The sequence below is a fragment of the Hippocampus zosterae genome, chromosome 9 (genome assembly GCF_025434085.1).
Source record: "Hippocampus zosterae strain Florida chromosome 9, ASM2543408v3, whole genome shotgun sequence".
NCBI classification, from domain to species: Eukaryota; Metazoa; Chordata; class Actinopteri; order Syngnathiformes; family Syngnathidae; genus Hippocampus; species Hippocampus zosterae.
In genome coordinates, this window is record NC_067459.1 from 11,641,234 (window position 1) to 11,654,733 (window position 13,500).

Here is a 13,500-nt window from a genome sequence, read left to right on the forward strand (position 1 = left end):
TAGTCAGCAACTCCTGGCATTATAGCGAGAAAGCTACCATCTTGTACTTTACATATAATTGATTAATGCCCTTTATTAAGTAACAAGGAGCCTTGGTAAAAAGCTGTAACTCTCAATAGGCTGATATTAAAGTGCCATAGTTTCTGCACAGCTCCTGAAGTCCAAGGTAAAAAAAACAGCGTATAGTTTTTTTCTTGGGCGAGATGGGGCCAGAGAGACGCTCTTTTTTTTCTTCACAGATCATTTTTACGCATGTACCCGTTGTCAGATCATCCAACAAATATGACAAAAAAGTGGGTTATTTTTAACTCATTCAATCCCAGCCATTTTCACTGGAGCAACACCCTCAATCAAGGCCCACAGAATATTTGGTTCTAATGTTATATAAACATGGAGCCTACCAAACTAAAGCTTGGACTCTCTTCTTTTAGCAGAAAAAATTGTTTATTTTTCCATTCTTCAGCAATCGGCATTACAAAATGGCTAAGTTTTATTAAAATGGCGATTCCTGGGCAAAAATCGGAGAAAAAAAAAGCATGCATTTCAAGCACTTGAGGCACCACTGCCATCGACTGGTCGCTTTTTTACATGATTTACAATGCGAACGGACGATTGTCATTCACAGATTGTATCAGGCCATCCTCCTCTCTATGGCGCAAAAAAAAAGACTTAGAGATACAAGTACGTCCTTGGTAGGCGGGGCCTAATTTTAAAAAGACGTACAATTACGTCTTGTGGAATGAAAGAGTAATCGTAAATTTTGCTTTTGAGTCCTTCAAAATCATGAGAGTCGTTATTCTGACAGATACTGTACATTTCATCATTTGAACCCGATAGCAAAAATGATTCCGTGAAAAAAATAAAAAAATCTGGCAGAACACTGACAAGAAACATATTCGTATTTCTATATTATCCATCTTAAGTAAAATGTTGAAAATTTACTCAGCCTCCGAGATTTATTGCATACTTTTTTAGATCAGAATGTCCCTCCAAATCAAGAGTTAATCGACGTTTCAAATGAAAACTGTGCCTCTCCTCTTGCTCTGCATTTTGGGCTGATTTTGCCCCAAAATCATGAGGGTTCCTCCTCCAACATTATTACAATAGCCCTGAGGAGTTTGAGGAGCAGATACCAAGTGACCTTGGCAGAAAAGTGGCATGTTTCAATCACACAGGACCTCTCTAGATCATCTTATGAGTTATGGTTCCTTGCTTTTGCAAAGCTAAATCATCTTAGAAAGATTCCCTTGACGGAGCACTGATGAGAAATGTGTTCCTGTAAAACCAGCTTCTCAAATTTATGCACATTTCGGCTGTTTTTCATTTTTAAATCCTTCGTATTTTTGCCCTGACAAAAACATTTTTTTTAATAGTAGAAGTGTCGTTGTAAGATTTTCACAGTATTTTTTATTATTGTGATGAATATTGTGATGTCCCCATTGCGGGACAAATAAAGGATATCTTAATCTTAATATCCACTTGGGGTGGTTAAATATGGCTACTTGTAAAAATGTGGTCATTGCACATGCATAAATGAATGCGTGTGGGTCATAGATATGCAAATGCGACAGATGCAAATGACAGTTCACTAAAATAAGACAATAAGAGCACTTTAAGCAGCACATACGGCCCTGAATAGACAAAGCTACCACGGATGAGAATTTGAATGGAATAATTGCATTTATCTCTTAAGTACTCTCCCACAGTCCACTGATGGACAGCTTTGCACGCCCGGCACACAAATGCACACATTTTTGTGATTTCACACTGCTTTTTAACCCCGACGACTGCAGTGTAAGTCATCTTTACGAGCTCGTACAAAGCTAGTAACGTCACAGTTGAGTTGCGAGTCACTCATTTACCAGTGTGGTTGAAACGCCAAAGTGAAACCCCTCTAAATTGCGATTTGTGGAGTTCAAATTCCGAGGATTATCGGGCAACAATCTTGTGATGCTTTTGCTCAGTGCGATGCATCGAAAGCGAACTCCATGTGCTCTATATTCCATTGATGTGCATTCGGTTTTCGCATTTAGTTTTGTATTTTGTGTCTTCACTGCTTGCTAAAACTTTTTTTTGTCTATTTGTGCTAGCAGTATTGTGCTCTCTCTGTTTTTGTCGCTCTCCTTTACTTGCATGCTTGTCATGCTGAGAGGAATCATGCCTGGCTTCTAAAATACGGCCTTGGAGGTCTGTCCCTTCCTTCAGAGGCTTTTATATGAAACCCAATCATTTTTGTGACTTTTTCTTTTGCATTGGCAGAAATATCAATATAGCATCTCCTCCAGCGCTTCCTTTTCTTCTCGTCTCACGTCATAAACCACTGGCTTAATGGCCATGACTGAAACACAGAAGAAAGATGCTGTTCCTGTTAACACCTTCCTCTAATAACAGCACACGAAAAATGGCTGCGGTCTTGCACAGCTTCTGTGGGGTAACGTAGACAAATTTACCCAAGTTTACGCCCATTCATTAATGGCCGGTGACATATGAATGAAGGATATGTTATGATTGGATCAGAATATAGTTACAAATAGCATGCATTTGCAGCCAACATTTTATACGTGTGTGTGTGTGTGTGTGTTTGTGTGTGTGTGTGTGTACAATTCAACAATTGTAAATCAAAATATGATGTGCATGCTGTCTGTATGGAATTAATCTGTTTTGCCTGAAGTGAAGGGTCAGAGCTCCTTTTAGTGGTGACATTGGGAAATTGCAATTTTTGGAGAAGTATTGCTCAAACGTTATGTGATGCAAAATTTTTTTTAAAATGTTTTTTAATCATAATCTTATCATGCTTTTGTGAAGCGAAGAACATTGTCAATTTCGGTGTCGAATAAAGGGGGAAATTATACATAAAGTTTGGTTGATTGATGAGTTCAAAGGTGTAATACAGGCATGTTGTCACTGAGGGGTGCTGCTGACGCGGGGCAAGAAAGCATACCAGTGGAAACAGTCACCACACATTATCAAATGTGATTATACTGGTATGTTCTTATTATAAATAGAATCAAGATGATTTTGAAAAAAAAGATGCTTCCGTGAAAGGTGACTAACCACAAATTCTAATAGGACAATTAGGCTTATTTTTTTGCTGTGTGAACTGTTAATGTTAGCGTGGTGGTGGTGGGGGCTGTCGACTATTGGTTGGGTCCATCAAATAGGCTCACATAAGAACGTAATGAAAACAATCTTTTTAATTCCCTCGTCGGACGTCATAGTAACTCGTGCTACCGAGCTTTTTGGTCAGCATTGTGTGCCCCCCCCCCCCTCCAGCCCCCCCTTTCAAATGACGCCTAATCCCAAAGCAGGATATTGGAAGCGGAGGTCAAAAATAGAAAAGGCTTGTATTTGTCTGTGCATTTACGTAATCATCAATTCTGTTCTCAGCTTTCCTCTTTGTGAACCAACACATGAGATTAATCCACTGCACACACAATTGTTATTTCATCATTAGGATCATTTCCAAAGAGACATTATGCCTTGTTCTACAATTTTACAAGAGTTTACAATTTTTATTAATAGCGGTAACATGATATCATTCAAATAAACCATGACAGAATTTAATGCCTTCCGATAACACCCCCCCCCCCCTCCTTTCTCCCCCAGAGCGGGCTTCATGTACTGCTACAGTATGTGAAGGACAAAAATTTCAGCAAGTGGCAGAATAATATCAAACTATTATGGCTTCTGAATGGCCCTCTCTGTTGTCACGGCGCTGCACAGAACCACCTGCGGGTTGGTCCACTAGTGACAAGAATATAAAATGATTCACAGAAAAAATAACTTTTTTAATAAAAATCTGACCCTCGACTTCCACAGCCTCCTGGTAAGCCCTTTAAAAGGCCTGCATGTAATAACGTATTGTGCAATGGTACCCCATGTTTGAAGAGTGGGGTGAAAAATCCAAACAAAAAGCATATTTTGAACTAAACTGAGCTCCGGTGATGAGCAATAAAATGTCTCGTGTTGTTACCCCAGGCAGGAGTTCACCTTTTGGGAAGGTGCCCCAAAAAGAAGCCAAACAATAGATTCCTTGCATGATTACTGTTATTACTAGTAAAAGTAAATGTTTGCAAGGCATCATGTCGTCTTTCTTCTTCAATCAGGCCAGGCATTTACTCCATCGCGTTGAATGTTTTGAGTTAGTCTGGAGGCAGGAGAGTGAGCAGCAGATGTCTGGCCCTTGTCCCAGCCTCCACTAAAGCAGCTGAAGGCCTTAAGGAACTTAGCAATCCTGCTTAATGCACACATGTCACAAAGTAAGCCCGCCAGCATACAACCCCACCACCAACATCGCTCTGAATACAAAATGCAAAAACGGAGCTTTCGTTTCCATGACTCTCGTTCTAGCGCTGAGGTTTAAAAATCATGTTTCCGCCTCGGTTCACGCCACCACATGTTACAGACTTCAGGCATCACTCGAGATCTCATCACTGTGCCAGAATTAGCGTATCAAACAAAATGGTAGAAGCAATGAAATCAGCGCCAAAAAGCGTGAAGACAGATGTCGGCAAGTTTTCTTTTTTTTTTTTTTAAACACAATGACACCAATGAACCGAAGCTTTCTGAGACAGTCATAGAAGTGGCACTCTAATGAGTATACGCTGTGCTTTCACCAGTTTATTTACATTCTCCTGAGAATGTCTTCCAGATGAAAGTCAACTATGTGAAGTCCTTAACTGAATTGCAAGTCAATCAAAGTGAATCGTAAATCGAATCAGATCTAATTTGGAAATAGGAATCAATAGCCAGTTGATCTGTTTCTACACCCAACAGCAGAAAAATGTCAGATCGACGTTGTCACCCAATTCACTTTCAGTGCTGTTCATACAGAACTGTTATGTGGAAATTGGACCCAAAAAAGGCATTTTTTACAGGCAGTTTGAAAGCTGCTTTTGCATCACTGGCTCAAAGATTATCGCAGAATGCGCAGAAAATTGCCAAGTTGACTGTATCAGTCCATTCCTTGACGATGCCTTTTATACCGAATAGCAAAATGAAAAAAATGCAGGAATATTATTTAAAAAAAAATTCCTCTCAGGTTGAAAGTCATCCTTATTCCTCTAATGCTACCTGCAAAGGCAGAAAATTACCAGAATTTGTACCCCAATTCACAACTAGGTGCCATTTAGTCAAATTCATGGGGCTCTGAATTTGTTACTGTCTTTGAATACAGAGGTATTTTGCAGAAAAAAAGAAGCATAACAGAGGGCTTATGTCCACATGGCTCTGATACTACTTCAGAAGGTGGAAAAATGCAGAGTATAGTTAATACACAGCAAAAATGTGGAAAAATTACGGCTTTCACAGGCTAAACTACATAGCTTTTATTTCTGTGACTAATTTTCCAAACTCAAAAGGCGGAAAACTGCTGGCTTGACATTGCCCCTCCATTTCAGGTTGATACCTTTTATACAAAAAGGGACACAGATTTTTTTTTTCCCCCAGGCAATGTGAATCAGGTTTCTGTGTCTGTAGCTCTCTTACTTCCTCTGAAGCCGGTGGACAATTGCGTCATCGACCTCGTCTGTGTTTGTGATGTTATTATGCAGCTGCAACACAGGAAAAAAGGTGGAGAAAATACAGTATGAAAGGGAGTTTTGTTTTGATGGCTTTAAATACTGTCCTACCTCCGAAGGCGGAAAATTGTCAGGTCGACTTTGTTCACACAATCCGTGTCGGTCCCACTTGTACAGACCAGCATCACTGAAAAACAGCTATCTTTTACTGGTAGTGTGAAAGAGAGGAAGATTACCAAGTCGGCTTCATACCCCTAAGCCTGCCTAGTGTTGTTTATGCAAAACAGTGATACAAAAAAAAAAGGTGAACACACTGTCTTTTGACGGCATGGCTCTGACAGTCCCGACTTCCAAATTGCAGTCTCGACTTCGTAACCCCATTCCATGTCAGTACCATTAATACAGCCTGCTTTTACAAGCAGTGTGACATGAACTTTTTCCTCCATGGTAACAGAACAACAGGAGGAGTGCATATTCGTCCTTGCGAGGGTGCCTGAAATGAAACAATAGCAGGAAGAGCGTGGGCTGCTTTAAGACCCTCTGCGCCCTCCACCGCTCTCTCTCTATATCCGTTTGTGTGTGTATGTGTGTGTGTACATACGTGCACGTCTGTCTGGAATGAAGCGGATAACCTGAGAGGAGGGCAATGAAAACAAAAACAGGATGGCAAAGAGAAAATTTCTGAGCACATTCTCCACCTTGACTGTATCGAGCAACAGGCCTTCTTAACCAGCATGTGAGGAATAACTGTGACTGATTGACTGCCACGCTGTCAGACAACATAGAAAATGTTCTGCTGGTTGGTCACACTATAAGGCACACCTGTATGGCTATTTCAAGAGTACAGAATGACACTCCTCCACACCTTGACTTCTCATGGAGTCAGGCAGCACAATAGTCCAGATGTGACGTCATGACATAGTAGGTATCAATGAGAGTGTTGTACTTCCAAAAGGTGCAAAACGCTGACTCAAATCCAATGAAAATAGCAAGTGTACTATACTCTGTGTCTAAAAATATTTCTTTATTGTGCACATTCTGCAGGGAACATGTAAAACGACAAAATGAAAAAAAATCTGATTTGGATAAATTCATAAATACAGTATTAAATGGTTTTGTACATTTCATGATTCAAGAGCTAAAAAATGCAACAAATGATTTTTAAAAAATCCTTATCTCTTTATCATACTTATTATATATATATACCGGTATATATATTTTTGCTGTATTTTATTTTATTTACCTCAAGTCTTGGGATTTACTGGGCTAAATTGGGACCTTGGGTATCGTATTTCGTGACATATCATGTTGAATTGTGTGTTTCTATGACAAATATATTCCTTGCTTCCTTGACTCTTAGTTCAATGTGTTTTCTAGATAACTAATTCAAAATAGTTAAAAATACAACAAATTTAATCATGCAATTGTGTTTTCATCATAAAGACAAACCTTATATTTATGGTGCAGTGCAATTCTGCCACAACGCAAATAAACACACTATTCAAAGAATACCCCAGCTGACCATGTCCAGCATAGGTGAGTATTACTTTTGACTTTTTAGTCCATGCTGAATATGCAAATGTTCCAGGTGGAGGACTAGTGTGATGACCTCGGCTACCAGGTGCAGCGTGGCAGTGGAGTTAAGTCTCATTAGTATCACCATCATCCGGGAGGCAAGCGGGGAAAGCAAGCAGAGCGCCTAAGCGCCACCTGTGACATCTGTTTTTCTTCAAGACAAAGAAGAAGTGCAAACGTTCACGTGGAGAAAGAGTTGAACTTTCATACGCCTGAGATGGAGCCACTGCTGATTACCCAGGTAATGACGAGCTCTTTTCTTTCATTTTTACCTTCACCAGCTTTATCTTTTTCTTGTCAAAATGGTGTTGGTGCATTTGTGGTTACCATGGTGATTGGACTTTGAGTGCTGTTTGTGTCTTTTAGCTGGCTAACGAGATAGTAGTCACAATATCATTACAAAGTATAATAATTATTGAGGGAGTCAACTTTGGTTTGGAATGGCTTTCTGGTTTCGTATTTACGACCATGAAGCGCTCTAACCTGGACACTTTTGAAATTTTTCTGAAAATAAGAGTTGTACTAAAAGCAGGTAGTTCCCATTGATATATGATGTGCTTTTGGAGGCCCAATTATGTACAATAATTAAGTTATTGAGCAGTAATAAAAGTAATAAGAAAAAAATCCTAGAAAATACAAGAGTGTTCGGAGAAGCAGGTAGGCCTAATTATGTACAATCATTGAGTTATTGAGCAGTAATAACAGTAATAAAAACAAAAAAAAATTCTAAAATACAGGTAATGACATTCTCATGAAATAAGAGTTGAAGTATAAGCAGGTAGTCTCATCCATGTGAGATGTCCTCTCGGAGGCTTAATTGTGTACACTTATTGAGTTATTGAGCAGTAATAAGAATAATAAGAACTAAAGAAGCTTCAAAAATACAGAAAAGGACATTTTGATAATACCAGCAAGGAGTTCCCATCTATTTGTGATGTGGCTTTGGAAGCCTAATTATGTGTTACCACGAAGTTATTGTGCAGTAATTGCAGTAATAAGAATAAAAAGAAAATTCTCAAAAATACTGGAAAGGATGTTTTCATCAATTAAGAGTTGTAGATATCAGCAGGGAGTCCCCATCTTTATGTGACGTAGCTTTGGAGGCCTAATTATGTCCAATTATGAAGTTAATGAGGATTAATAAAATGCTCTTCTAAAATCTAATAATAAAATAAACAACCAAAACATGGGTTGTACTGCAACCAGTAAGAGACCTCCTATGCTTTTAAATGCTGTATTTCTTAATTATGTGAAGCACATTGTGTCTGAAATGCGCAATATACATAATGCTGCCATGCCTTGCCTTCATGTAACATGTCAAGTACGATTAGCGAGCTCAAAATGGTGTCATGTAAATATCATAAAACGCGCACCACGTTTTGCGCCATCTCTTGGCAAGTGATGAAAAGACACAAATGCTGTGTGTTGCTGTTCTTCGAGTCTGAAACACGTGCGTTTGGATTTTTGTCTGCGCAGTGGCATTTGTTTTTAATACGTGCCAATTGATTAAAGGGTTGCCCAACTGGTTCCTCGAACAAGTTGAACCTCTTAAGTGATTTAATGAGCCAATAGAAAGCAGTTGATGTTGTGAAAACGCCCATGTCCCAGTTTTTTTTTAAATGGTATGCATTCATTTTCTGTGCCATGGCACCCTTATTGATTGTGCACAGTCCTAGTGTACATTTTGCTTCCTTGATCAACATGTTGCTGGTGTGACCGGTTGGATCATTTCAGGTTCTTAGTCCATCCATCTGCTGGCCTTCTTGATTTAACATGTTTCCTGATCTCAAGTGTATTTTCACTTTTATTCTCTCTAAAGCGGGCCACAAGAACACACAGGTCAATTTTGAACATAGTCAACAACAGATTTTTAAAATGGGAACTATCCCACACGTTAAGGGGATAAATGGGCAACAGCCCACCACACACAGCTGTAACCCCATCAACAATCACAAGTATGCTTCCCTAAACTCGATGTTTGTCATATTCGTGAGAGGCAGTGCGGCGCCACGGGGCTCCCAGACTGCCGTCCAATGCTATCCGGTGCTGCGTTGCGGTTGCAAACTCGTTTTGCTGTTTTTATTTTGGCAAATGACTCGAGAGAAACAAACACTCAACACAACTTGTTTCTTCTTTATTATTGTTACGCAAGGGCTATTTTGTCAAGCAATAAATAAATCTGTATTCCGGTAAACAATACTAGATGCTTTATATGTCAACGTTTTGGTCTTATAGGTAATGCTTATGTTGAAATATAGGCAAGTGAACCATGAACAGATACAAAAGCAAGTTTATCTATTTCAACCATTTAAACACTGTCTCACAGTCTTTTCACCATTCAGTGCGATGTCACAAAATGCAACAAAACCTTCCAGTGTGGGACGAATAAAGGATATCTTATCTTATCTTTTATCTTTAAAACAGGCGTGTACAGTTGCATTTGTTTTTAATACACGTCATTACGTGAATGTAAGTCAGGCAATCAGAAATCATATTAGTTTTTTTTCCCACTTCAACTTTTCAAGCCAAATGAGACAATGATATGTAAACATGTACGGCTGCATACTGCAATTCTTAAGCATTTATCTAATGTGAACACTGGATAAGTGCAAAGTAAGTCAAGAAATAAAATATGACAAAAATAATAATAAAGCAGTGAGGAAAACAATAAGCCCCTGATTTTAAAACTTTGAAATCATGCCACACTACTGTGTTTTCAAGCTGAAACGAGCCATTCTGACAAGTTGACAGAGTGAAATGTGAGTGGAGAAAAAATGCCCGGTCATGAATATGACATTTTTGCGATTCGGCAGTATCTGCCACCACGTTCTTGTTGTCTTTAGCCGGCGCTCTTATCCTCCTCTGTCACCGTGGCCCCCTTATCTATTTCCCCGACTTTTCTCCAGCCTCGCCCGGTGCGCTCGACTTTCCTGCCGCCAGCGCTCATCCTTGACCGTGCGTGGCCCGCTTGCCAAGATGTGGATGAGCAGGTCACGAGGCTAATCTAGCTGTCACATGCCGACCGCGGGGGTCATGCACAAATGTGCCGTGGCCTCCTCGAGCACTCTCTCCTCCTGTTATCCCGTATCTACGAGCTAAACTTGTTTGTCAGAAGAGGCGAGGAAGGTCTCGGCTTAAGCGGGGAGCCTTGTCTTATCGGTATGCCCTCGCTGAGAGAGAGTGGATACATTGTTTTTGGCACGTCAAGGTCTTGTCGAGCCGAAAAAAAAAAAGCTGTGGGGGGATTCTCGGTGGTAGGTGGTTTTTTGGGTCCGTGGTGAAAAGTTGACAGGGAACGGCTGTGAGGAAAGCTGACTCCCAACCAAACTGATTCTGGTGTTTACATTAATCTGTGTTGATCTGGTTTGACACAAAGTCCAGGAGGTGAGTGGGTAAATTACCACAAAGTGGAGAGTCAGCAGCACAACATGTCGTGTCGATGCTTTTGCACTTCCAACCCAGCCTTAACCTTCCTGATCCTACTGGTTAACACTTCTGACTCACAGTTGTGAGGGTTGGGCTTACACCTTCCTGTAGATAGTTACATGTTCTTTTGGTACTCCCACTTCCATATTAAAAAAAAAAAAAAAAACATGAAAAGGAGTAGACGTCGGATAGACAGAATGGTGGACGAGTGCTCAGCGTCCCTGCCTAACAGGGCTCCGTGTACTTTGGCTTCCTTACACATCCCCAAAACATGCATAGTAGTTTAATGGAAAACTCGAAATTGTCCTTGGATGTGAATGTGAGCGTGAATGCTGCACGTGCCCTGCAATTACCGTATTTTCCACACTAAAAGGTGCACTGGATTATGAGGCGCACTTTCAATGAATGGCCTGTTTTGTAATTATTTTCATACATTGGGCACACCGCATTACAAGACGCAATCTACAATGCATCCACTGGATGGAGCTACGCTCAAGGAGATGCAAACAGAACGATCAGATTTCAGCAAAACCTATTGAAAAAAGCAGCGACACAGTTCACTTAACCGACAGCAAGTTATGACATTGACTCGTTAACGTTGAACTCTCTTGCCTCTGCTCTATTTCCATGTTCAACTGCGTAACCGATCGCCTTAAGTTTGAACTCTGCGTTGTCAGCATGTCTCGAGCAAGGAGCCATTTTGGGGTCGAAATATTACCGTAATAACTACATACAAGGCGCCTCGGATTTTAAGGCTCGCTGTGAGCTTTTAAGAAAATGGAAGGCTATTAGGTGTGCCTTTTAGATTTGGGGTTTGTCCTTTCAATGCTCACGTTTTTGAAGTCTCAAGCGAATTTGATGACGTCAGCCATGATGCGTGTGCAACCCCCCCCCCCATGTTTTTGTGCGTAATCTTTTTGTTTTTTGTTTGTTTTCTTTTTCCAAGCCTGTGTTATTTATATCTCCGGGCTGCACTCACATGCTTTTATATTTCTTTGCCAACACACAGCGTTTCAAAGTTTAAGCCTCCCTTGTAATCTCTTCCAAAACTCCTGACAGAGATTAGACAATAGTGGGAACAATTGTCGCTGAATTATTGTGTTCAATTTGGGATGCAGCGGTGTCACAAATTACCCGTGAAACCAGACAACGACAGCCCATTATCATGTCTCTGTAAGGTTTCATAATTCTTTTTGGCTTTTGTAGCATAGTACTGGGGCATCTTGTCGTACAGTTGTGCATTTTCTCCATCCATCCATCCATTTTCTATTTAGCTTGTCCTCATACGAGGGTTGGGTTGAGCCTGAGCCTACCCAGCTGACTTTTGTCGAGAGAAGCAGGATCCACCTTGTTCTAGTCAACAATCGGTCACAGGATGCAGAGACAACCTAAGGGCAATCTGTCTACAAAAAAAGTTATTGTGGTTAATGTTGCTTTCTTTTTCAGCAGCTTTGTGCCGTCCTTGAATGGGTATTTTTATGCATGAGCCCTTCGCAACAGGAGAAAAAAAAATCTGTACGAGGTTCTTTTATTGTTTGCTTCAAACCCTTTGTTTTTGGGTAAGGATAGTGGATCTTTTATACAGACATAAAAAAAAGTCTGTGATAAAAAATGAAATATATTAAGAGCATTTCGGCATGTATTTTGTCCATATTTAAAATAGTATTGATGTCATACATCTATCTGGTTAGGAAATGCATGGTTCTGTATGGCCCCCACCATTGGAAAATGGTGGCCCACTCCAGCATTAAATTGCCCATCCGTGTTATAGAGTAAGTATAGTATGGGTACGGGGAGGGTTTAATATTTTTTTGAATTCAATGTAGAGGATAGCCAGTGATTGTAACACAATGTAAAAGTAGTATTTGACAGTTTCTCATTGAGACAACTTGTCTTGAATTGTTTGTGTTGTTAATAAGTGACATCACCACCATGAGGATAAAAGAGCAGAGATCAAGTGTGACACAAGTTCAGTGAGTTTCTACACACCGGTGCTCAGTAAACCATTAAATATAATAAGTGAACTTGTTGCTGATGATATGTAACGTGTTTGCCGGCCTAACTTTATCCATACAGCTGGCCGGTGTGGTCATGCAGCTGTTCATTCAAACAGTCTGCACCCCAAGCAGACCCCTTTCCTGCTCCAGGATGCGACGTAGTGACGCGCGTATGGAAGCGTTCGGGGCGTCCTTGTTCTAGTGATGTGTTTGCGCACTGAAGAGACTGCAAGGAAACTGCTTGCCCGCGGCAGGCGGCTGCTGGTTCCTCCAGTTTTGGAGGTGGGGGGACTGCCACAACCATCAGCAGGATGCCATGGGGGAGAGGAGGCTCGGTGGCCCTGCTCCTGCTTTCGGGCCGAGGCAAGGTCAGGTAGGATCAGACTAGGTGGTCCTTGACGTACTTTCGTGGTTAACTTGAAGATTTGAGGAGAGGTTCCTCCTTTGTCCATGTTGACTCTATAAAGTGGTTGCTGTGGTATAGAGTGATTGTAACCACATATTTTTGGCATCAGTCTCCAAATCCTTGTCAAGCAACCTTTGATCAAGCATGCATGGGTGTATTGTTAAATTCTGTAAAGGTTAAGTCGTTTGCAGTGGAATTCCTGCACAAGGATTAAACCTTTCGACATGAGCGCCTTTTTTTCCAGCGGATTACAGTATTCCTTGACAGGGCCAAGCCGGGGTTACTTTGTGTTATTAATGCTATCAAGTCGACCCCTATGCGATAAAAAAAACACAAAAAAAGAACAAAAAACACTTCTGACATTTTGTCCATTCTTTTCTCTGAGCAGCTGCGGTTTCCTGTGTGAGTGTATAGGCACTTCAAATAGAAACAATCCAAGCAGCTTGACATTTTCAGTAGCCGCCACGGTTGTTGCCAATAAAAAAATTAAGTATTCAAATGCTATTTTTCTTCATAAGAATACACGCTACAATATTTTGTTGTTTTTTTAAGGGAGGGCTAGAACAGATTAATAGCA

At 40.5% G+C, this 13,500-nt stretch overlaps 1 protein-coding gene and 1 long non-coding RNA gene across 2 annotated transcripts in view; one reads left to right on the top strand and one right to left on the bottom strand.

The window, feature by feature from the left end:
- ppp1r16b (protein phosphatase 1, regulatory subunit 16B) overlaps positions 1-5,970 on the bottom strand; it is a 75,189-nt gene extending 69,219 nt beyond the window's left edge. The window contains exons 1-2 of the mRNA XM_052076019.1: positions 5,631-5,970; positions 5,488-5,552 (exon numbers count right to left, since the gene is read on the bottom strand). The gene's annotated coding sequence lies outside the window, so the exon portion shown is untranslated. The remainder of the gene's footprint in view (positions 1-5,487; positions 5,553-5,630) is intronic.
- Positions 1-13,500, top strand: part of LOC127607587 (uncharacterized) — a 113,184-nt gene that overhangs the window by 75,124 nt on the left and 24,560 nt on the right. The window lies entirely within an intron of this gene.